At 47.3% G+C, this 24,019-nt stretch overlaps 1 long non-coding RNA gene across 1 annotated transcript; it reads right to left on the reverse strand.

The window, feature by feature from the left end:
- Positions 1 to 6,308: 6,308 nt before the first annotated feature.
- Positions 6,309 to 9,170, reverse strand: LOC135283246 (uncharacterized). Its single transcript, XR_010349090.1, has 2 exons — positions 8,651 to 9,170; positions 6,309 to 7,710 (listed from the first exon to the last, which is right to left on the reverse strand). It is a non-coding gene; the product is annotated as an uncharacterized LOC135283246 (long non-coding RNA).
- Between the last annotated feature and the right edge of the window lie 14,849 nt (positions 9,171 to 24,019).

The following is a 24,019-nucleotide window of genomic DNA, read 5'->3' on the forward strand; positions in this document are numbered from 1 at the left end:
CGTGGTGGTTGTTGGTGTGCGTGGGCTGTTCATCCCAGGCAAAGCTGTTTGGGGTTATTTCGGATGAATTGTAGAATCACGGCACAGTTTGGGTGGGAAGGGACATTGAAGGTGATCCAAACCCAACAGCCTTGGCAAGGACACCTTCCACCAGACCAGGTTGCTCCAGCTGGTCCTGAGCACTTCCAGGGATGGGGCAGCCACAGCTGCTCTGGGCACCCTGTGCCAGGGCCTCAGCACCCTCAGCATACAGAATTTCTCCCTGAGCCAATCTAACCCTGACCTCTGTCAATTTAAATCCACTCCCCCTTGTCCTATCCCTACATGCCTTGGAAATCTTTCTGTACTCAGGGAAATCATCACTCCTGCCTTGAGCGAGCATCCCACTTCTAAAATATGGAAATCTCCTAAAAGGAGTGTGGAATTCTCTGGGAGTGTCACCCATCTCACATAGACACACAACCCTGCTCTCACTGTCTGTGTTTCCATCCTGACTCTGCAGGATTTGCAGGCAGAGAGCCTGGAACACCCAAACCATGCTGTGCCTTCATCTTTCCTTTAATTTTATTTATTTTTCTTCTGCTTTTAAACACTGTTCAATTTTCAACTTCAGAAAAGCTGTGGGGACATTGCCAGAACCACTGCAGTAGAAATTGCACTAAAACTAAATATAGAAATGAAATTTTGGATGAAATACAGGCTTGGGTGCATTTTGGCAGGAGTCTCAGTGTTTTCCTCACAGTGCTGGCTCTGTGTGGAGTAGAATATTCCCAGGAATAGAAGTGGATGGCACTTGGGGCTGCTGTTTTGAAATGTGGAGGGAAAGTTTGCATCAGCATGAGAGGAGTTAGGGAGTAGAATAGAACTGAACACAGATTTTATGTCTTGTAAAATTCCCAGGGTTTATTTAATTTCTAAGTAGAATAAAACTTTTTTATTTTTTTTTTTGTCTCTCTGTAAGAACAGAATAACGTGAGATAAATACTTGTATTTGGAACAATTAGCATCGGTGTCTAACTGTTTGGGCTTTTGGTAGTTGATAGCTCATTCTGACACTTCCATCTTGGCTTGTGATAAGGTGGCAGGAGTCCAAAAAAAAGCCAAAATAAATGGCAAAGTAGAACTGTATCAAAACAATGAAATAGAAGTGAAATTGTCTTGTTCCTGCAAGCCACTTTGCATTCATGGAATGGCATCCACTGCCTGAAAAAACCTTCAGTGGAGCAACTTTTGACCCAGCTCTGTTTAGATTTTCATTTGCTATGGCAAGAGCAGAGGCATATGCAATTTTCAGGTCCAGGTGAATTGTAATTTATAATATGGCTTTTAAATGGAGCAATACATAAATATTTGTGTATAAATATGTGTGTATTTATAGATTAATTTTTAATTTAATCTTTTTTTCAGCTGCTGAATTATGATTTAACAGGTGTAATGTCTGTGGGGTGTCCTGCAGTTATTCCATGGGTTCATTGCCTTCAGCCCTTCCCAAGGTGCAGGGCTTTGAGGAGGATGCTGCTGAAGGAGCTGAGGCACAGATGCTGCTGGTGAGAGATATGAAGGACCTTGCAAATCAACCAAATGAAGACCTGTCTCCTTCAAGTTTAATTTTATTAAGGAAGTTTCTCATGCCTGAGCACAGCAATACCCATTCCCTGCAGGGTGGGAAGGCCCAAGGGAAGGTGGCTGCCTGTGGTGAGCTCCTCTCCTGCTTCTAGCTCTGTCACCCATCTCACTGTGCCCTTCCCATGACACCCCAAAATCAGAGAGGCACACACAGACATTGGGGTGTGCTGATGGAGTGAGATCCATGGGGGCTGTGAATGAATTTGGGTGTGAAAAAGAGAATTTATCTCCATGGTGCTGCTTGTGCAGCTCTTGTAGGGTGTGGCTGGGCACATCCCTGTCAGCTGGGATGGGAGAACACTGTCCCCTGTGATGCAGGTTTCATCAATGGGTTTGTGTTTATTTCTTGATTTACCTGTTTTACACCCCAGCACTATCTGGGTGTGTGGAGCTGCCTGTGAGGGAGCTTCAGCAAGTGTTGGTGATTGCAGGGGGTGTCCCCACAGACACCCCAAGCTGTGTGGGCAGGAGAGCTCCCTTTTTCACTAAATGCTCTGCTTTCCACCTTACAGTGCTGCTGATTCCCAGGGAGCTGTTCCCTGGGGACCTCAGTGTCACCACCTGCAGCAGCCCCAGGACTGCACGGGGACCTTCCAGGGAACTCCCACCTCATTCCCCTGCTCCCTCCCACACTTCTCCAGCTCACAAACACTGTGACCCAGCTGAACTCACCTGGGCTTTGAGAATGAGAAACCTGGAACCCAGCACTGTGGCATTTGCATTCCCTGAACACGATTCCTTGGCCCAGGGTTTTTCTACTGGGAAGCTGAATGGCAGGGAGAGGCCTCAGAAAAAAGGAAAATAATTCTTATGTCATTTGCTTCTCCTGTGTTGTGCTCATGTGGAATGTGTTTGGAGATTGTTTACCCACAGGTGATTGTTTCATTGGGTTCTGCTGTGAGTTGTTTTCACTCTTTGGCCAATCAGAGCCAAGCTGTGTCAGGACTCTGGAGAGAGTCAGGAGTTTTCATTATTATCTTTTTAGCCTTCTGTAAGTATCTTTTCTGTATTCTTTAGTATAGTATAGTATTCTTTAATATCATATAATGTAATAAATTAGCTTTTGATAAGATGGAGTCCTCCTCATAATTCCTTCCTTCATCAGTGGCCTGTATTTACAACACAGCACCTCGCCCTTTTCCTGAGCTCCCCATGAGTGGGGAAACTGAACTCCAGCTAAAACTAAAGGATTTATTTTGTGGGGAGCTGGAAATGAGGAGGCAGGATGGGGAGGGAGGAGGCGAAATCTGGGCTGAGAGGGAGGCTGGGGTTTGCTGAGCTCCTGTGGCACGGAGGAGCCTTCCTGTGGTGACTCAGCCTGCTGATAACTTTTTGGCTTGCGTGCCTTGGTTTCATAGTGCTGTGCTTTTCCTCAGCTCCTTCACAGCCAACAAGACCTGTGAAATCTGAGGTTTCTGCTGAGGTTTTAGGCTTCCTGTGAATTAATTGAGCACTTGTGAAATAAGCTGCTGGCTTGTAAGTGTATTTTCAGCTTCACCAGGATAAGGAACACGGGGCCTGATTAGGAGGAATGGCTGAGAGAGGCTCAGTGTTTCTGTTGTGAAATGCAGGCTCTGGGGTCCAAAGCTTGGGGGCACTCTGCCTGACTATTGGAAAAGAATTCTCATATTTTTGGTCAAATTTCTGTTAAGGAAGAAGGAGAGTGGGAGCAGAACATCTGAGAAGCTCTGGAGGGAGATGTTCACCTGCTACACCAGAGAACCTGCTTTGAATTCCTGGTCTTAATTAGATGAAGAGGGGAAATAAATCTGAATCATTCCCAACTCAGTTATTCCTCTTTATCCCCAGCACATGGATCAGTAGCATGGACAACTCTCCCTTAAGTGTTACAAGAAAATTAAAAAGCTCTCATTATATTCCACCATAGAAACAAATAAATAATATTATTATTATTAATATCATTACTTCATTCATCTCTCACAAGAGAAACAATTCACTAGCAACTATAACCAAAGCTTGTTTGGCTGGAGGAGAATTGGGAATCTCAGGGTCATCCCAGCCTCTGCTCGTGGTGCTTTGCTGCTCCTCTGAGCCCCTCATGGTCTCTGCTCAGTGCCAGGTCCTTGGTCTCAGCCTATGCTGGAGCTGCTCACACATTCCTTTTGCTTCCCTGGGAAGTGGAAACGGCCCCTAACTGTCCTTGACCTACTCCAGAGAGGGGTTATAAAGTATAATTAATTTCACTTTCAGAAGAGCTTCGAGTTCCCAAGAAGAAAAATGCTGGAAAAGTGCAAATCATGATTAATCATCATTATTATTCCTATAAATTCCCACTTCAGCTTGCTTGGAAAACAGGGTATTTAGGAGGTAAAAGGATAGAGTGGCCTGACTGTGCCCTTGGCCCGTGGGGCTGCAGTCTGTGGAGTTACACCCGATTAACATCAGTGCAGGTGGGAAGAGATTCAGAGCCCACAGTCCCCTCTGCACTAGTGGTTAGTGCTAAATTGCTGCCAGTCTCTCCCTGAAGCCTCCAGGAGACACTTCAGTACAGGCTGTTCCTCTCTTTCTCCCTTGTGGAGGGGTTGGAAGGTTTAATTCAATCAGATTCCTAAATGGAAAATAACAGTGCGATGAAAAAACCCGCCACGGATGTCTGTGAAAAGGATTTTGTCTTCGGAGAGTTTTGATCTGGATCCTGAAAGAGCAAGACAAAACCCTGTGATTGACATCCTTGTTCTGCAAAAGGTGCCTTGGAGGAAGCTTTCAGAGCCAGAGGTTTCCTTTGCTGGAGGGGGTGTGGAGAAAGTCCAAGTTTCACAGTTTTTGTGTTTTTTTTTTTTTTTTTTTTTTTTTCCTATTTGCAGTGTAAAGATGTGAGATCTGAAGTTTTATATTTCTGGAGACAGCAGCTCACCTCAGCAGAAAAAACAAGGATTTACAAATCACTGCTGATGTCCCTCCTGGCCACTGACTCCCCTGGAATGATGCTCTTACCCCGGCGAGGCCTCTCCCCTGAGAGGCCCCAAAGTCCCAAACCCCTCCCAGCCCTTCTGAGCCTGAAAAAGATGGCAAGGAGGGTCCAAGGGATCCTGCCAAGGTTTGCCAGGAATCTGTCCTGCCTGCCTCCTGGGATGCTCCTCCAAGCATCATCCTTGTGCAGATAGTAGAGATTTTTATTTTTATTCCCCTGCTAGGCTGAAATCAGGGTTGTTTTTTTGTTGTTGTTGGGTTTTTTGTTGGGTTTGTTTGTTTGTTTGTTTTTTTTTTTTTTTACTTTTACTGTAAATCAGAGATGTTTTCTTTCAGTGACAATAATACTTCCCTGCTGGGTGTGTGGCACTGGGCTCAGGCTGGCTGGATGCTGGGTTTAACAGTGGTGCACTGTGAAAAACACCCACATTTTTCATCTTTGGATGGGTTTGTTCAGCCCCATTCTCTGGGACATCCACAGAAATCCCACAACCTTCCCTCTCCCTCGCCACCAAGCTCTGAAGAGGGAGGAGAGGGATCTTTGCCAGAGCTCCCTCTGTCCATCCATCACCAGGAAAGTGCTGTGACAAACAGCCGGATTCACCCTGGTGCCAGCCAACCATAAATTGATTTGCTTGTTAATGCAGCTTTTCCCAGTTTGTGTTTTCCCTAACGAGGAGCATCCAAATGCCAACCTGTCCTCAGGGGTACATCAGCCCCCTGAACTGAGGGCAGTAATGAGATTAGAGGCTGTGCTGCTCACAAGTGCCTCATGTGCTCTCTCAGTCACTTGCACTTATTTTTTTATTATCTGGGTGGTTTTTTCCCACTGATGTATTTTTCCCCTTCCTCTCAATTGCTCTTCTCCTTCAGTTCTCAGTGAAACAAATGTGGTCTCACACACACAGACATACAGTGTCACCTCCCCTGTCCCTGTTTGTCACTTCTCCCCTGGTTCTTCCCCACACTGCCCAGCCAGACAGCACTGGGGGCCCAGGGATGGCTCCACTCAGATCAGGCTCCCCAAGAAAAATCTCTGACCTTCTCCTGGTGAACTCTTTCTGTATGAATTGGAAATATGATGAAGAGCTGCTCGAAATGGAGGAAATGCAAACGTGGTAGCTGGAGGAGGGCAGGTTTGTGGCTGGGTGGAGAGGCAAGGGAGAGTCACAGAACCACAGAATGGTTTGGGTTGGAAGGGACCTTACAGATTATTCTGTGCCACTCCCCTGCCATGGCAGGGACACCTCCCACTGTCCCAGGCTGCTCTCACCCCCAGTGTCCAGCCTGGCCTTGGGCACTGCCAGGGATCCAGGGGCAGCCACAGCTGCTCTGGGCACCCTGTGCCAGGGCCTCACACCCTCACAAGGAACAATCCCTTCCCTATATCCCATGCAGCCCTGCCCTCTGCCCTTTTGAAGCTGTTCCCCCTTGTCCTGTCACTCCAAGCCCACGTAAAAGAAGAGCAGAGGACATCCCACCCAGCTGGACACAGCCTGAGGGGATTGAGGACTGGGAGCACTGGGAGGAGAACTTCTGGAGGGAGAGGTATGACCATGGTAAAGCAGGGGAACATAAACCAGACTGAAACAAAGACAGCAGAGGAAGCCTCAGTGCTGGGCAGACACCTCTTTTGGATGCAGAGAGGTTTGGGGTCAGAGTCAGGGGTACAGGGTGCTCAGGGAGCAGTGACAGTTCTGTCCTGCTTGGCAGCAGGGGACAGAAATGCTCTGGTGGCCAGAAGGACCCAGCCTCGAGGAACAAAACTCCCTCTACTGCCCTCAAAAAACCTGAACCAACAGAACTGCTCAGCTCCTGCCATCCAAGGATGAGGAAGAGAGTGTGTTTCCCATCACATTTCACTTTTGGGTTTGATTTCCAGCTCTTTTTTATTAACCTGTGGTCACCTGCTGTAGCAGCGAGCTGTGTGTGATTAATGGCCCTGGAAATGTTCTTGGGTTTGAAAAGCTGCTTGTTTGGGATTTGCAGTGCAGATTGCTGGATTTTATTTATTTATTTATTTATTTGCATCTTAGCAGCCAATTCATACCACATCTGCCTCACTTTGGAAAGGCTGGAGGTGGAGGGCAGTGACACGGAGCAGGATTCCTGTACTGAGGGAAAGAGCTTGCAACTATCTGTACCTCAATCTTTGCAATGTTTGCTTTTCTTAAACTTCAAAGCCACCTTGGATATGTCTGTGGGACTGACTCACTGAGCAAATAGCAATCCCAGACCCTTTGGAGAAATTCTCTTTCTGGGAACACACAGACTGCCCTGAACATGTGACTCAGAGGGGCAATAGCAGAAAGAGGATAAAAAGTTATTAAACTTCTAGTGAAGTAGAAACAGGAAAACTTTCATTCCCTAAGAATTTATTTTCCTGACTTTTTAATAAAATTTTTGACCTTCCAGGATGAAGTTTCTTTTCTCCCTAGAATTCTAAAAATAACTTGACATTTTTCATGGAAGAAAATGTCTTCCATCCAGATTTCATTTGGTCTTATACCCGCAAAGAGCACTCATCCCACTAATTCTTTGCATTTCTACGCATGAAATTCACCCATGAAATGAGGGAATTATGAAATTAACTGTCTTGAGAACTCAGCTTGACTTGGCTCAGTCTAATAAGATGGTAGGCACCTATAGATATATATATATTAAAACTATCTGTGTGGTGCAGCTGGGCTCAAACTTGGAGAGCCCTTATGTTGCATCTCTGACTTCTCCAACTCCTCCCTGAGCAGCAGATCTGATGAAAGAGGAAATGTATTACAAAAAGTCCTTTTTCTAACCCCAGATTTCTGGCTTGGAAAAGGAAGCTGCTTCCCCCAGCACTCCCCACTGCCTGAGCTCTCAAGGTGTTGGTGTTTGGTCCCTGGGCAATACTGGGAGTTACAGCCCCTCCCCATGAAATATCCACTGGAACTGCAGCTGCTGCTGCACTGGGATTTCTGGGCCATTTTCCAGGCTCTGCCAGTGATGTGCATCCTCCTGGACCAGCCTTTGGAATGTCCTCCAGCCTTTGTTTCCTCTTGCTGCTCCCTGTCTGTGTGAGCTGCAATCCCCCTGGACAGATGATGCAGATGGAAGGAGAACTTCTGGAGGGAGAGGTATGACCATGGTATTTTCCAGGTGATCTCTGCCCAACACCTGGAAAAAAGTGGCTTTTAATTCCTAATTTTACCCCACCAAGACACCTTTTTTCCCCTCTTTTCTGCATCTCCAAAGACCCTGACCCCACTGGAGTGCCCCACTCCATCCTGCCTTCCTTAAACACAGCCTGTGCCTCTGCTCCCCCTCACCATGCCCTGCCCAGTCCCTTCCTAGGTCTGACAACTCTAAAGACAAAATATATTAAGAGATGACATTAAAATGACCTTGGCAATGGGGGTCCTACAAGTTCATTGGTGATTTTAGCTCCCACTGTGGCCTCAGGAGCATCATCTGCCTTTCTTCCAGCTTATAACTGGGTATGGAATCATAATGGTCTGCACAGGGGTTTGGAGGGAGGAGGAAAAGGAAAACAGATGCTACAACTAAGCTGGGATTTCCCTGAGTAAATAAATTATAAAATTACATTAAAGCACCATTTGAGTTGCATATAAAAGCTAGAAAATGAATGTCTCCTCCATAATTGCTGCAAAGGGCCCCAAACAGCCATTTCTATTTGCAGTTTCATATTTCAATAAACTTTTTTATTTCTATTTGAGTGAATGCTCCTGTTCATGAATATTCTGAGGGATTCAGAGCACTGTCCAAAACTAATGCAAATTTTCACTGGGGTAAAGCCACATTCCCCCTCAGTCTGTGCTGATATTCCCCCCTCCATGCCCATGGAAAAGCAGTGAGAGGACTAGGATAAACATCTCCAGAGAGAATTTCTTTAGCTCAGACACAAAATCAACTTTCTGAGAGGTTTTAAGAAAACAAGTGAGCAAGCAAACAAATTCCCTTTTGCCTTTGCAGACACCCCCTTTCTGCCCTTTCTTTTCCCAGCTCACTGTTTCTGTGGTTGTCCTAATTGGATCTACAGGACTCCCCATGTTCCCTCAGAGCCCCAGTGCTGCCACAGACTTATAAAAACTCTTACCTTAGGGTACAACTCGAGTTGTGCTTTTCTCCCTCTTTTCTAGTAGAAATCATGTCATTTATGGATGGAACCTTTCCTTCGGTGTTTAAATTGAACCCAGCTTGTGCAACATGCTTAACTAAATTAGGGAATGGAGGAAATCACTTGCTCACCTTGTCCTTAAAGCTCAAAGCCAGGAAATGAGAAGGCTACACTGCTCTTTTTTTTTTTTTTTTCCTTATCCAGGACTGAAATAAGAACTTGTTCCTTCAGGTTTTTCAGAGGGAAAGAGTTTGGTCTAGCAAGAAATCAGCTCAGTCGGGGGTATGAAAGAGACCCAGTTTAGGTTCCTGCTGTGAATCATGCAATGGATATCACCTGGCTTCCCTTATCCTGAAAGGTTTCTGTTCCTTCTGAGTTTTGAACAGCAATTCCCCTTTGAGAACATTTACTCTTGAACCTGACACACATCAGCAGAGAAATTTCAGTTTAATACATCTCTCAATAAATAGAATTAATTACAGGCTGACCTATTTGATGATTGAGGCTGTGCCGAGAAATGTTGGGCCTAGGAACTTCACTTTTCCTTTTCCTTCAGACTTGTTACACAAGGACCATCAAATGTACTTCACCTGCAAGAATTTCCTTCTCCCCATGCAAGGATCTCCCTCTCCCCATTGAAGGACCTCTCCTCATGCAAATGTCACCTTCTCTCCATTCAAGGACCTCTTTTCATGCAAGAATTTCCCTCTCCCCATGCAAGGATCTCCTTCTCTCCATTCAACGGCCTCTCCTCATGCAAGAAGTTCCCTCTCCCATGCCTCTGCCCTTTCTTTTCTCAGCTCACCATTTCTGTGGTTGTCCTGGTTGGATTTACATGACTCCTCACATTCCCTCAGAGCCCCAGTGCTGCTTCAGACTTATAAAAACTATTTTGCTGGATTGTCCTGTCCCATGGGAGGCACTTAAGCACTGAGGATAAATCTGGGATTCAATTCCCATCAGAAACCCCAGTATCAGCCTGGTGTTGCTGTGGAGCAGCTCTGGACTGCTCAAACCCCCTCCTCAGGGCTTTGCCCAGCTTTCCTTGTCAATTAAGCTGATGCAGTGCACTTTGCAGAGACTATCCATGGAGTCTCCATAAACTGATTGCTTTGGGGAATATTCCCTGTGCTGCTTTGGATGGAAGGTTGGGTTGTTTTTTGTTTTTTTGTTTGTTTTGGCCACGATCAAGACCTGCATTTTGGGAATCTGGAGTGCTGCTGGCTCAGGACCACTGGGATGGGTAAATGCTGTGAGGTGGGTCTCCAAGGGGAGCTATCCCTGTATATTTTTTTATTTTTGAAGAGACATCACATAACTGCCTGGTTGTGTCTCCTGCTTTGCTCCCAGCTGGCAGAGGGGAGGCTGAGGCTCTGAGCCTGCTGCCAGGGAGTGCAGGGTGCAGGGGAGTGGGGGCTGCTGGAGCGAGCTGGGTCCATATGTCCGTAGGCATCCCGGAGACTGGTGCAATATGGAGCAGCTCAGGCTTTGATGAATGTTGTCATTAGTGTTCGTGGCACTTACGGGCTCCCATTTATCCTGAGCTACAGTGATTTATGTCCAGAGCACATATCCAGGCACAAAGTACTTTACAAACTTGTAGGGGGGGGCTCTCTAAGAGCTTTAGCCTCTTCCCCTCCTCTCCTTCCCCACAAACTAATCCTGGCTAAAAATGTGCCAGGGTGCCACTGTGACAGGGATCCTTCCCTCCTCCTCATGGTTGTCCTCTCTGCCTTCAGCTCCTATCTTGAGAAGACACCTTATCCCTAAAAACTTGGCTTTTTCAAGTTCCTGACATTTCTCCTTCTCCTCACACAGCCTAGAGTGCATTTCCAAAGCTGCCTGCTCGTGCCAGGGTGGTGATGCAGGGATTGCAGCTGGCTGGTGTGAGAATGAGCTTGGAAACCTCACTGATACAGTGTGACAGTGGAAAATGCAGGAGGGGAAAAGAGGTGGAGGACAGGTGTGATTGTTTGGTAAAAACCCCTAGATTTCTGTCCTCCCTAGTCCCAATTAATTTTCAGTTGGGCAAAAGGAAAACTCAAAGCCAAGAATTGCATTATGATACCAGGAAAAGTTGCATTCCCTACTTTTGTTAGATATTAATAACTTTTTAAAGAGTCAAAATGACAAATGCCAGGCATTCAAACCCAAAGTTTTTATTGAACCCAAGCGAGGTTTTTTTCCCCCTCTCTCTGTTCCATTTTAAGAAAAATAGACCATTTCTGTCCTGATTTGGATGGGGAAGCTGATCTCAATCTTTTGCAGAATGGGAACTCAGCTTTCTGATGAGCTCTGCCTGAGTATGGACTCCCCAGTCAGCAGTTTAATGCCATTCTATTCATTTACACCCGTGTAAATCAGGAGTAATTGTCCTGAATCAATGTCACCGTGATTGACCAGATTTTCAGAAGAGCTGAGCTCCCAGCTAAGCCCCTGCCATACGTGGCCAGATGTATTTATTTATTTCATTTAAAGAGCTCCGTGGATACCTATCCCCTCTGAAATTGGGCACTGAGTGACAATATTGAATGCTGATTGCAGCTTGTCAGAAAATGAGGGAGGGGAGGAAAAGCAATATTTGCAAAATGCTTTGAGAAAGAGTTGGGTTTTGGGGTTTTTTTTCTTACTTTTTCTTTTCAAAGAGCGTTGTGTTTTTCTCAGTTAACTTCCATCCTCCTCCCCCTTCCAAGGTTTTGTGCACATTTCCTGCTTTCTATTCCTGAATATCTCTCCCTGCTTCTGCCTGGGAGATGCATCACAGCACAAAATGTGCATGAGACACCCCACGGAGTGAGGGGCTGCCAAAAAAAGACTCCCCAAAGGTGAAGTGCTCCCCAAACCTCTGCTGGGGTAAAAGTTGTCCTCTTTGGGAGTGAGCCTTCCTCTGTAGCCAAAGGTTCAAGCAGGTGTCAGGGCACATTTTAATGATTTTTAGTTTGTTTTCCTCAAGGGTAGCCCTGTGCCAGAGGTGAAGGCTGGGGATGGACTTGGAAAGGACAGGATCCACTTGAGTGACATTTAAACAATTGTCTAATGTAAGGTGTCCCTACCCTTGGCAGGGGGTTGGACTGGATGACCTTGAAGGTCCCAACCCAAACCACGCTGGCACTCTGTGGTTCTGTGTGCTGTGGCTGGATTCTTCTCTGCAGCTCTGCCATCTTCCCTAAATGCTGCCCTTCAAAGCATTTCCAGCAGCAAGATGAGTGCAGCCACCAAAGGGAGATTTATATAAAAAAATGATATTAAAAAAAGGATATATATATTTATATATTTAAAAAAGGGAGATTTACACCAAAGAGAGCTGTGTGGGGCTCAAATTTGTCCTCCTGCACACACTTTAATCTTTGAGATGGCCTTGCTGCCACCTCCCTTGCCCATGGTGTGGCATTTCCAGGCAACTTGTGTGCACAGAAGGGCTGCTTGCTGCCCTGAGGCTCTGCCCTGGATGAGGAGTTCATTAATTGCCTCTCCTCTGCCCTCCCTGCTGCTTCCCTGCTCTCCCTGTGGCTCTGGCTGGTGGATGGATGGAGAACACCCCAGGGACCCAGGGTGTGTGGGTGAGGGCACGGGCAGAGGGCCTGGGGGAAAGAGGATGCTCTGTGTGTGTTCAACCACATGTTCTCATTTGGATCCACATGGAATATGAAAGGCAAGCAGAAACCCAATTAGTGACCCCTGAACCAGCCCGTGTTATCTCTGGGAGCACGCTGCCATCTGCCAGCTCCTGCACCACCCCACAGCCCCCTCCCTCTGCCCTGCTAAATCCAACAGGTGCTGGAGCTGGTGCCTGGGCTGGAGACACCACACAGGGGCCAAGATTTAATAAAACAAATCCTAATCACCTCCCACCCCCCAAAACATCCCCCAGCCCGTGACTGTCTGCAGCCTCCTCTCTTCTCCTCGCTTGTCACCCTTTGGTTGCTCACCCTGCAGATTGACTGGGCTTGGGAAATTCTGGCTTTGCTGCCCCTGCAAGGATTGAGAGCATCTCAGAGCACTGATGAGGAGCTCTTTTGACTGCTGATAGCTGGGCTGACAGGGCTCAGCTCGCACCACAGGCTGCTGTCAGCAGTTTGCTGTCTGCTGTGGTCAGAGAAAGCTGCCCGCAGCCAGAAAGAGGGAAATTTCCAGGGAGAATGAAGAAAAAAACAACAAAAAAACCCACCCCTAAACCTTGCAGTTCTGGCATCTGATCTGGGCATTGCTGCAACGAAACCCAGAGGTGGGAGACAGGCAGAGCTGGTCTCAGAGATGCTGTTGGCATGAACTGGCAAGGGAAGGCTGTTCCCTGGTGCTGACCTTGCTCTCAGGTGGATGCCGTCTCTGGGATCTTTGCAGGGATCTGGGCATGGGTGTCCACATCAGGTTTGTCCTCGCTGCTGTGACACAGCAGAAAGGGAAGCAGATGGCAGCAACATGGCCTGGGTGCTGGGGATAGATGGAGCTCCCCACCAGCCCCTGCCTGAGCTCTCAGTTTGCCCCCATGCTCTGAGAGGCTCAGGGCATGGGCAGAGGGATTGGTGGCACCCACAGCTCGTGTGCCACTGGGAGAAGGAAGGAGGAAAGCAAAAGGCATGGCTCCCTGCAGCAAGCTGCCTGGTGGGACAGTGAGAGGGACACTCCTCCCAACTTGTCCCTCTCTGTGACTGGCCGAGATTTGGCTGTGCCACTTTTCCCCCCCAGCAGCCTGGATAATTGTGTGTTTACAGCAAAATTGACAGATGGGAGTTGCAGTGTTTCACGGAGGCAGATGGCATCAGAGGAGGGTGGGAAAAGTCTGGCAAGGAAATGCCAAGCGGCTCTCCTCGTGCCAAAGCTGCAGCATATGCCTGCCTTATGCAAAGCAGCCCTGTTTTCCTCCAGAAAAGTTCAGGGAGGTAGAGCTGTGAATCAATAACCTGGGTCTCCTGTCAAGTGCTGTGTGAGCCCATGGTCTCTGTCTTTCCCAGCTAGAGAGAAGTGTCTGTGAAAACGAGAAGAGGGAGGAATTTGAAAATTGGCCCCTGGCTCCAGCTGTGTGTGGGCCCAGGTGGAGCTGGAATGAATGGTGGGTTTGGGGTGGTTAATGACTATCCTTGAGCTCTTTTTTCCCTCCTCCTCCCTCTTCCTCACAACTCCAGCTGTGCAGCAAGGACTGGATTACCCTGAGGTGTGGGTTCCTCCAGGGCATGAGAAGGGGTGAATAGAAAAGAGGAAAAGTTGTATCTGATCACACACAGCTTCAGAGCCCTGAGGTTTGAGTGCTGAAAGCAGGGACAAAGCAGGCTGGCTGTGGATGTGCTTTGGGGCCACGCTCACCCCAATACCTGCTGCCCATGAACATGTTACATTTGTCACTGCAGCTCTACTCAATTCATTCACCTATAGATTTTCTCATTTATTCTGCTAGTGACCACTACCCTCACCTCTCTTTGTCCCTGGAAATCTCTGAGTCCTCTGGGACAGGTGCAGGGACAATTTTCCATTTTATATCATTGCCCAAGCTCATCTGAGGGCTATCACTTCTAGGCCATGGTGGGGGCTAAGCACCTGGCAAAGAAAAATTTGTGCAAAGCACCCTTTAAATTCAAATTACTGGGCTCACCTTGCCACCAAATAGGTTGCAAAGAAACTTAGAAATTTTACTGGGGTACAGACATCAGGATCAGCTTCCCAAAACCACAAAGGAAGATTTATTTGCAAGGAATGACCAGGACTGTGTTTTAAGCCTCCTCTGAAAGCAGTTTTCTCCACTGAGGCTGCCAGCACAGTGTACAGCTTGCTGGGAGAATCCAGGTTTTCAGGATCTTTCCAGGTTTTCAAAATCTTTTTCAGAGCCCCTAATATTTAGTTGTCAACAAGAAGGCTGGTAAGTGAGGAGGACTGCAGATTTGTGAGAAGGAATAGCGGATTTGGGAATTATCATTCTGCTCAAAGACAAGATAAATCACTGGGGGAGTTGGATATTTCTCTATTAGTGACAAACCACAGTCCCCAGCAGTGGTGGCTGTGTGCAGGGGGAATTCTGGGGGACAATGCAGTGTCAGGGCTCACAGCCTGATCCTGCATCATGCAGGGGAAGCAGCACAATGTGCTGGGCCCCCTCAGCTCCCACAAAATCCAAGGCAGGGATGGTGTCTCTGCATCCCACTGAAGTTTTTCAATCCCATCACCGACAGTTTAAGCTCACTGCTGAATCCTTCAATGGGGATTTAAAGGAAATCTGTTGCAGAACAAAAATTGAGCTGAATTCAGTGATAGCTGCCAAGGAAGAGGAGCCTGTAGTCAGGGGAATTAAGAAGTTGTCTCCCCTTGGGGCTGTTCCCTTTGCTGGGCTGAAGGCCCAGAGTTTATTACCCTGCATGCTGAGTTCCTGCATCCCATCGAGATGGCATGGATTTGAAAGAAAGAGAAAAACAACCTGAACATGCCTCTTTCCCACCCAGCAATAATTAACTGCAGCAAATGAGTGGCCAGAGCTGGGGCATCCCATTCAGTGAGGCTCTGAGAGCCCATTTCTCACAGACCTGGGCCAGACTCTGTAACACAGAGGGAACAGAATTCCTGGGTCACCCCACAGCACTGGAAGCTCAGCAAAGCTCTGGAGCAGGGAGGGAACAGGGAGGATGATGATGCTGCAGCTTTGCTCTTCCTTTCTTTCCCACTCACCCATTTTTATTCAGAGGAGTTCACGTGAGGATCCTTGTCCTCGGGCAGGTGGGTGGTTGGGATGAGTGTTCTTGGAGGCTGAAAACATCCAGGTTTTTATATCTGTGTAGTTGATATCTACATATGTATAGGAAAGCAAACTCTCTACCAGTACTCCTCCAAGAGTGGTACCAACTTACAGCAGAAAAAACACAACCTCCAGTACAAAACACAGTTACAGCAGCAGATTTTGGAACATAAAATCCCAGACTGTGTGAAGTGGTAAGAGAGTGAAATAAGGTAATCCCTTGGGAGCAGCCAAGTGTCCTTGTCCTTTCCTGACCTGGGGAGGCAGGCTTTGCACAGCAATGACAAGCTGAGCCTTTTCCAAGCCTCTGGATGTAATGATGGAATTTTAACCAGGTAAGAGCATCAAGTGTTCTACAGAGGAAAGCAAAGTTCAGCTCATTCCTACAGAGATCCCCTTGGTGCAGGATGGGATGGAAGGGAGATCAAACACCACAGACAGCCTGGGGAACAGGGGATAATATACCAAATATTCCATTATGGCTTTCCATAGACAATCCTGTCACAGTTGAGATGGCCACAACACACAGAGTACCACCATACAATATCAGAAATCTTCAATCCACACAGGGTAACATCATAACACATTAAAGGGCTGCAAGTGTCCACTCTTCTGGCTCTTCAGCCCAACCTTTTATCCTACTCACATTCATGCACTGCCCCTGTGTGCCCTCTGTTCCTTTGGGGGTTGCTCAGCACACCTGGGCACTCCATGGCTCCTTGCTGTCACTGCTGCTCACAGCTGTGCCATGGGGGATGAGGCTGGGCCAGCCCCACCCCAACCACCACAAACTGTGCCTGCACAATCCCACACGAAGGGATGAGGTCCCTCAGAGGGACAGCGACCCTGCAGCTTTACCACTGCCCTGTTCCTGCTGCACAGAGAATTCCCTGAGGCACTGCAGCTGCCCTCAGGCACTGATCACAGCTTCTGAGGCTCGAGGCTGTTTCACAGGGCAGAGGAGCTGTGCTTGCTCTGGCCAGAACCAGCTGGGCCCTGCAGAGCAAGGAAAGAGCAGGCAGGGCATGGAGGAGAGCAGGACACTCCTTAGATCATGCTTGACTTCCAAAGGCAGAGTCATCCTTGATGGAGCTGCTGCAGTCAGTGCTCAAGAACACTGATGGATGTTTCTCTGTGGTCAGGACAGAAATATCCCCCAGGCCAGGCCTCCCTGGATGCTTTTGTTATTTGTTTACAGCAGCTCCAGTGTGGCCTCGTACTGGGCCACCTGGGAAGGGTGACCAGAACCAGAGATTCTTGTTCACATTCCTGAGCAGGACAGCAGCAATCCTGGCTTTGCTGGGGCTGCTATGTGTGTCCCACACTGGAGCAGCACAGGTGGCAGGCACAGGAGGCCCTGCTGCTGTGGGGCAAGGATGTGTCCCAAGTACCTCATCTCCTGGCACCCAAGCCCTGGTGCACAGCCCCATCTGTGGATCTGTCAGCCTGATCTGCTGCTGTCCCTTCTGCTCTCTGGCCTTTCATCTCTGCCTTTTCCCCCACTCTCTTTTTCTCCTTTTATTGTCCTTATCTGGTCCCTATTACCTGCTTTTATCTGCAAAAGCATCTAATCTCTGACAGCACCTGGGTTTGGACTGAACACATCAGCTCTAGTTGTTGTAATTTTATTTTTTTTGTGTGTGTGAGACTTAAAAGTGCCTGTTGGCTCTTGGGATCCCTCCTGTTCCTTTGCTAACTTTGCAGGGATGATTTCTCAGCTCCTTTCTTGCAGGATGAGGGTCCTGGGTGAGGGATGAAGGACCTGGATTATGGATTGGTCACTCTCCCTGTCTGTCTGAATAAATGTCATCTCCTGAGTGTGGACACTGGGTTCAGAGCCTAGCTAAGCACATTCCTTGTGAAGAAGGAGGTAGAGAGGAACAGGGAGTGGATCTTTCCCTGTGCTGTCTGAAACCAGGATGCCCTCCCTGTGACCTTGAAGAAGGCACTGGCATTTCTCCCTCAGGCTGTTGGTGCTTTGGGAACAGGAGCAGTCTCTCGTTACGTGGTACATATAAATATATCATTTAGCACAGTGGTGGGTGTCTTTCCTGCTATTACAGTAACAACCTGTCTGCTCCCCTCCCATCTCCTGAGAAGGGAGAAGTGCCTCTCTGTCTCTGGGTATGAATAGCAGGATGGGGGTCGCTGCTCGATGTTGAGCTGAGAAAGGACTCAGGCTTTTCCTTTTGTCTTTAAAAATGGATTTGGCACAGGTTCCTGTGGCTGGCTAAGCACAGGGAATGGTGGTTGATCTGTACCTGTCAGGTAAGAGCAGCATGGACCATCCTCATGTTCACCCTGGCTCAGACTTTCTGCCTTGTTAGCCAAGACATTAGTGAGGTGTGAGCCAGGAAGAAGTGACCTCCTACTGCTGCCACCATGGGTGTGTCCTCCCACCAGAACGTTCCTCAGTTTCCCTGTGTACAAAATCGTAATATTGATCTGGTATCAAGGTGGTTCTAAAACTGCACCTTCAGAGCTGCACCAGAGGACCCAAACCCCTTCCCCTCCCTGTTTCTGATCCCCGGGAATGCAGCACAGTGAGAATGGGACAGGAAGGTGCTGGATCCCCTGCTCAGGGCTGCAGCTGCAGCAGCTGCCAGGAAGCCAAGCAGGAGTAAATCTGCCACTGGCAGAGGTGAAGGGGGCATGAGAGAAGGACACGATTGTTCCTTCCCCAGAGAGGGGGAAGAAAGGGAAGAGATGGAAAATTCACTTAGTGAATTCCAACAGCTGGAAGAGGAGTTCTGTGTGGGGTACAGCATGGGAGCTGTAAGGAGGAGACCAAAAGGATCTGAAATCCATGGGGTGACTGCGTCTGTGAGTTGGCTGACAAGGAAACCCTTCCCTGGACCAAAAGGAGCTGTTCTGGCAAGGCAGAAATGCTGCCCTGATGCACACAGGACCCAGAGGTGCATGTGCCAGGAGTGCTGGAGACACTGGGATGCAGGAAGGGGGAGCAAAGCAGGCAGGAGGGAGAAATACGTGAACTGAGGAGGTGGGCAGGCAGGCCTGCTGTGGGGGAAGGTTAAACTCACATTGATCTGTACAAGGAAAACATATTCTCACTGCTTCTCATCCTCCTTTCAGATGATCCTGCATCAAATAAAAAAAGGGCTGTTTTCCAAGCCTGGCTTTGGAGATCTTTTCAATGATATAGCAGATAAACAGCCGCTTGCTGACAGTGAAGGTGCCAAAGTGATTTTTTGATGATATAAGCTGGGCTGGGAGGGAGGAGGGACAGGAGAGGTTGCTGAATGTGATGGAATGAGGAGGAAGGTGACAGGCAGAGCTGGGACAAGGACACTGGGATGAAGGGAGACAGCTCAATAGAAGATGGGGGGATGTGTGGTGGGGAAGGGAATGCCCAGTGCCAGGAAGTGGATCTGGATTCCTCTCTCAGGAAATCCCAGCAGTGCACTGAGTTCTGTCCCCAGAGAAAACAGGGTCTTTGCTCAGCTCTGCTGCAGGCCAGGAATAGACACAAAGCAGATCACAAACCTTCAGCCACTTGCAGCTTGGGAGGTTTTTATTCCTTGCCTAACACACATGTGTTGGTGTAGGATAAATGAGGTGGACAGAGAGCTGAGTCCCCATCCCATGCCCTCAACACAAGGATGTATTTCCTCTCCACAGCATGGCTGCTTCCCAACTCTGGTGGAACTTGTGAGAGCTTTAGGGGCAGAGGAGAGGCTTCCTGCTGTCCTGGAGCCCAGCACAAACCCTACATGTCCCTTATTCCTTGGGCAGCTCTCTCCCACATCCCTGGCCTCGGTGTTCCCAGCTGTTTGATGGAGCTGAGTGCTTCCCTGCACACAGCCCCGAGACATTCCCATGAAAGGCTGTGTCTAACTGTGAAGTATTATTATTGCACACCTTTTGGAAAGTGCCTTGAGACGTCTTGGAATGATAAGGTGCTATAAGGCAGGGAAGTTGTGCAGAGATAAATTCACTGTGAAATGTGTTTTGCTAGAGACATTTATGTAGCATATCATCTTATCAAGGAACTTTGCCCAAGAAACAAATTCTCATGCCTGTATAAAGAGACTATAATTGAACTGTTGACTCACAGTTATGGGAAAAGACAGAGTGGGGGAAAATTTCCAGGGCCTCTAGGACCCCAAGGAGGAATATAATTAACTAAGACGTAATTGGAAACCTAAAGCAAGCCCATTGACTGTGAGTGAGTGCTGAAACAGCAAGGCAGGAGAGCTGGGTGGAGGCTGAATTTGCAAAGCAGATGGCTGAGGATTTGTAGGTCACCAGCTCTTGGATCTGCTGGGCCAGGATGGGTCAGGGTACCATATGGATGAAGGGCAAAAAAGACAACACATCCGAGCAAGCCCCGCTCCTGCTTCCCCAGAAAGGCTCTGCTTGCTCAGGAACACCACAGACTCTCACACCACTTTTTTTTTTCACAAATTCTCAAGAAGACATCGAGTCCCAGGCTTCTTCACTAACACCAGGGCCAGCACAGGCTTCAGTTATTTGAGATCATGCAGCCAAGAAGGGAACATGAGGAGGTTTCAATGCTAAATGGACTTGAACTCTGTCCTTGCCCTGCTCTAGGTTAGCTCAGGCTTGCTTCTGCCAGCTTCTGCAACAGATCTGTTTTATAAACTGATTTTCCTCCTTGATGACAGTTTTTATGAGCTTTAATTTATTTTTTTCTCTCTCTCTGTCATTGGGAATGTGTGTAAGAAATGCTCAGGAAGCAGGAGAGAACACCATCCCTGTATCAGTAACCCCCAGTTTATGGCTCACTGGTTTCCACATAGATTTAGGGTGGGAAGTGCCACACTGAGGACTCTGTTGTGGAGTACTTAGGCTGGGTTTGCTCTTGTTTAATCCTCAGATTATCCAGAGAATCAGCAAGACCTTGTGACTGTTGTGGCTCTCTACCTTAAACCAGAAGAGGGGGCAGAGCAGATTCAAGTCTCTGCTCAGAAGCTGTGCCCCTCATCTCACGTTGCTGCAGCTGATCTCTATTTTCCTTAAACTCTACAGACAGTGTCTTCAGAACTTAATTTGATTTTGATTGATTTTTTGAAACTTGAAACACTTGTAAACTAATTTTCAGTGTATTACTCTTGTCAACTCTTAAAGATTTTGTCAGTAAGAATTTGCTGAACAGACACAGTAATTTTGTTTCTCATTTTGGCAGATCACCCCTAAAGAGGAAAGTGGGGAGGAGGGGGTGTTATTATAGCTGCAGCTATTAGAATATACCTTCCAATTACTCTGCTTCTATTTATGGGACATTTCAGAGCCATTTCTGAGAGCAGCCTCGAGGAGCTCAAGGTGTACACGTGTGTGTAACTGCATAAAACCTCCCCATTTGCTTTTTCACCCACTCCTGGAGTGACTCTGAGGGTGGTGCCTTAGGATTTTAGCTTTTATAGTTTTCATATATTTGTAATCCTGAAAATCTTATATATATATATATTTTTTTTTATATATATATACATATATATATATATATAAATTTTATATAACTCTTAAGTCCATATACAATGTTAGCTGCTGCTTTCCCATTTTGGGCAGACACAACAATTCTTCTCCAGGCCTGGCAATCAAGGACACCTCACTGCCTGAGGCCCCAGAGATGGAAACAAAAGTGAGGTGGGGGGAGCAAACTTGGGGTAAATGACTTCATTAGCTGGAGCTGTAATTGGCAGATAAACCCCCAATAAGCAAATGGACCAAAGTTATAAAAGTGTGAAGACCTGACATCCATTTTGGGTGTAGCCCCTGTGGGGCTTCATCTGCCTGAGATGCACCTGAAAGCCCTTCAATAAACAGAACTGATTTTTATTCCCTTAATTTTTTCTGGCCTCTGTTTTTAGATAGCCTGAAAAAGGCATAAAGGAGAGCTCACACTGGAGTTTGGGTTCTAAGATCCCTCACTCCTAAGGTTCACCTCACAGTGGCCTCAGCAGCCCAGGGGAGGAGAGCAGCTCCAGGACTGAGCCCTGCACGAGGGCTGAGGGGAAGAGCTGCTGACACTGACACAGCACCACGGCCTGGGCACTGCTCCAAATGGCATCCTTGCTTCTCCCAGCCAAGGGGGAAATGCTCCCAAATGCTACCAAGATTTCTCCCTCAGTGTGGAAAACACCACAAAAAAAGAATTTGGGTGCAGTGTTTCTTGGGATGGGGATATTAAAAGCCCATCCTGAGCAGCTGGAGAGGAGCAGCATTAGGAATATAAACCAACATATCCACGCTGGCTGGGATATTAAAATGGACTGAGGAAGCTGTGGCTGTGTTGCTGCAGTCTCTCTTTTATTTCTCTTAATCAAGTGGTTTTTCAGGGAAGTTTATTCCTCCTGGATGTCTCAGTGAAACCTTTGGATCATGTACCCTGTTGCTTTTTGAGATGGGGAGTTTAACCCTTGACCTATTGTCACTTTGTGCTTTCCAGATTGCCCTCACCAGCAGGGTGTCTGGGGGAGAGATTTGTAGACAAAATCCCTCCAAGCTTTAAGCTCAGCTGCGTGGGTTTTGGATTGTCAATGGCGTGTTCATCCCACCTTGCTCCCTCTGCCCTTCCTTGTTTTGCTTTATTCCCTCTCAGGGAAAGGCTTTTCAACTCCAACACTCAGAATATGCTGATTGCAAACTGGAATCTGGAAAATTGCAGTGGCCTTTTCCTAGGGAAAAAAAAAAAATTAAAAAATCAAGGGAAATAAAAAGGGTTTTTTAGTTTTATTTTTCTCTTCTGAAAGAGCAAATGGGATGGAGATGAGACACAGCAAGAGGCTTCCTGCCATCTGGGCTGGAAGATCTGCTCAGCACTGCTCTCTTCATTCTTCCATCACTTGCATCTCTCATCAATTATCATCACAGAGCTGGTCGATATTGAAATGAAACTGCCAGGGATTGATGGCAGAGTCACTGAAGTGTCCTGCACAAATGACATTTTCCTCATTTTGGGGCCAGGGAGGATGAGCCAGGGTGGGGAGATGCTGGGAGGGATGGAGGCTGGGAAGACACGCATGGTAAGGCATTTGCCCTCTCAGAAAAGCTGACAAAATGTCCAAACTTAATGCTCTGCCCTGTGGATCACTAATGTATTTCTGGGGACAGCTTTTGCTGCTAATGGAGTATTTCTCAGAGCACTTTTCAAGCCCTCTAGTGGGACTTGCTGCTTTCTGTGCTTCTTGAAAGCTGTCACAGGCAGGCAGGGCAGGTAAATCTCTGTAGATAAGTTGGGGCTTTTGAGCTGAGTTAGCAAACACAGATATTTAAGGTGCATCTGCGCCCATTTAGGTTCATTACATTTATATTACACAAAGGGTGAAGACACCCTATTGTATTTGTAGGGAATGCCCCGACGAAGGCAGGAATGATGAATCTGACTCCATGTTCTCAGAAGGCTAATTTATTACTTTATGATACTATATTATATTGAAAAACATACTATACTAAACTATACTAAAGAATACAGAAAGGATACTTACTCAATGCAAAAAAGATAATAATGAAAACTCGTGACTCTTTCCAGAGTCCTGACACAGCTTGGCCCCGATTGGCCAATGAGTCAAACAACTCACACCAGAATTCAATCAGACAAATCCCTTTGCCCCTGATTTTTCTCCTGGGAAGCTGAGAAGCCTCAGAGAAAAGGAAAACAATTCTTATCTCATTTGCTTCTCCTGTGTTGTGCTCATGTGGAATGTGTTTGGAGATTGTTCACCCACAGGTGATTGTTTCATTGGGTTCTGCTGTGAGTTGTTTTCACTCTTTGGCCAATCAGAGCCAGCTGTGTCAGGACTCTGGAGAGAGTCACGAGTTTTCATCATTATCTTTTTAGCATTAAGTATCCTTTCTGTATTCTTTAGTATAGTTTAGTATAGTATTCTTTAATATAGTATAGTATTATAAAGTAATAAATTAGCCTTGTGGAGATGGAGTCTCCATGGAGTCAGATTCATCATTTTTTCCTTTGTTGGGGCATTCCCTGCAAGTACAATACCTGTGCCTGACACACATCCCCCTTTGCCACACCGTATTTGTGACTCAAATATCTGTTACAATATTAGCTCCTCTTCTGCTGCTCATTGCCAGGAGCTGTAGGAAGTGGAAGGAAGGGATTTTGTTTCAAGCACAGGGATTTTTTCATCCCTGGCATGGTTGTGCTGAGCTCACCAGAGCTGGAGCTGCTCTGAGCTTGGCCTGGCGTGTGCTGCTTTGAAGGGGCCGGTTTTTGCCTGGCCACCCTCCTGCCTGCTCATCCTGTGTCCCCAGCGAGGGCTCCTCCAGCATATGCTGCTCCTCAGCATGGTGCTTGCACAATGTAATTATCTGGAGCTGTTTCCTCCAGTGCTCACTTTCCCATTGTTCTGTTTTATTTGGCTTCCAAGGCCCTACTTCCTCTCTCTTTTTGGTCTGGGTTGTTTTCTCTTCCAGAGAAATTGGTATATGTAGTGATTTGATCCCATCCCTAGGCTGCATTTGAAGGATATTGTCTATTTTCAGAATTCTCAGCTGTGTTTATGCTCCAGGCTCCAAAACTCTTTCTCCCACTGAAAAGAGGGAGCAAATCCTCCCTTTGCCTCCTGCCCTGAAGAGCCACTGGCTCAGGGAGGTATTGTTTGAAATAACCATTAACCTCCCCAAAATGT

This window comes from Passer domesticus, chromosome 18 (assembly GCF_036417665.1).
Source record: "Passer domesticus isolate bPasDom1 chromosome 18, bPasDom1.hap1, whole genome shotgun sequence".
Taxonomy (NCBI): Eukaryota; Metazoa; Chordata; class Aves; order Passeriformes; family Passeridae; genus Passer; species Passer domesticus.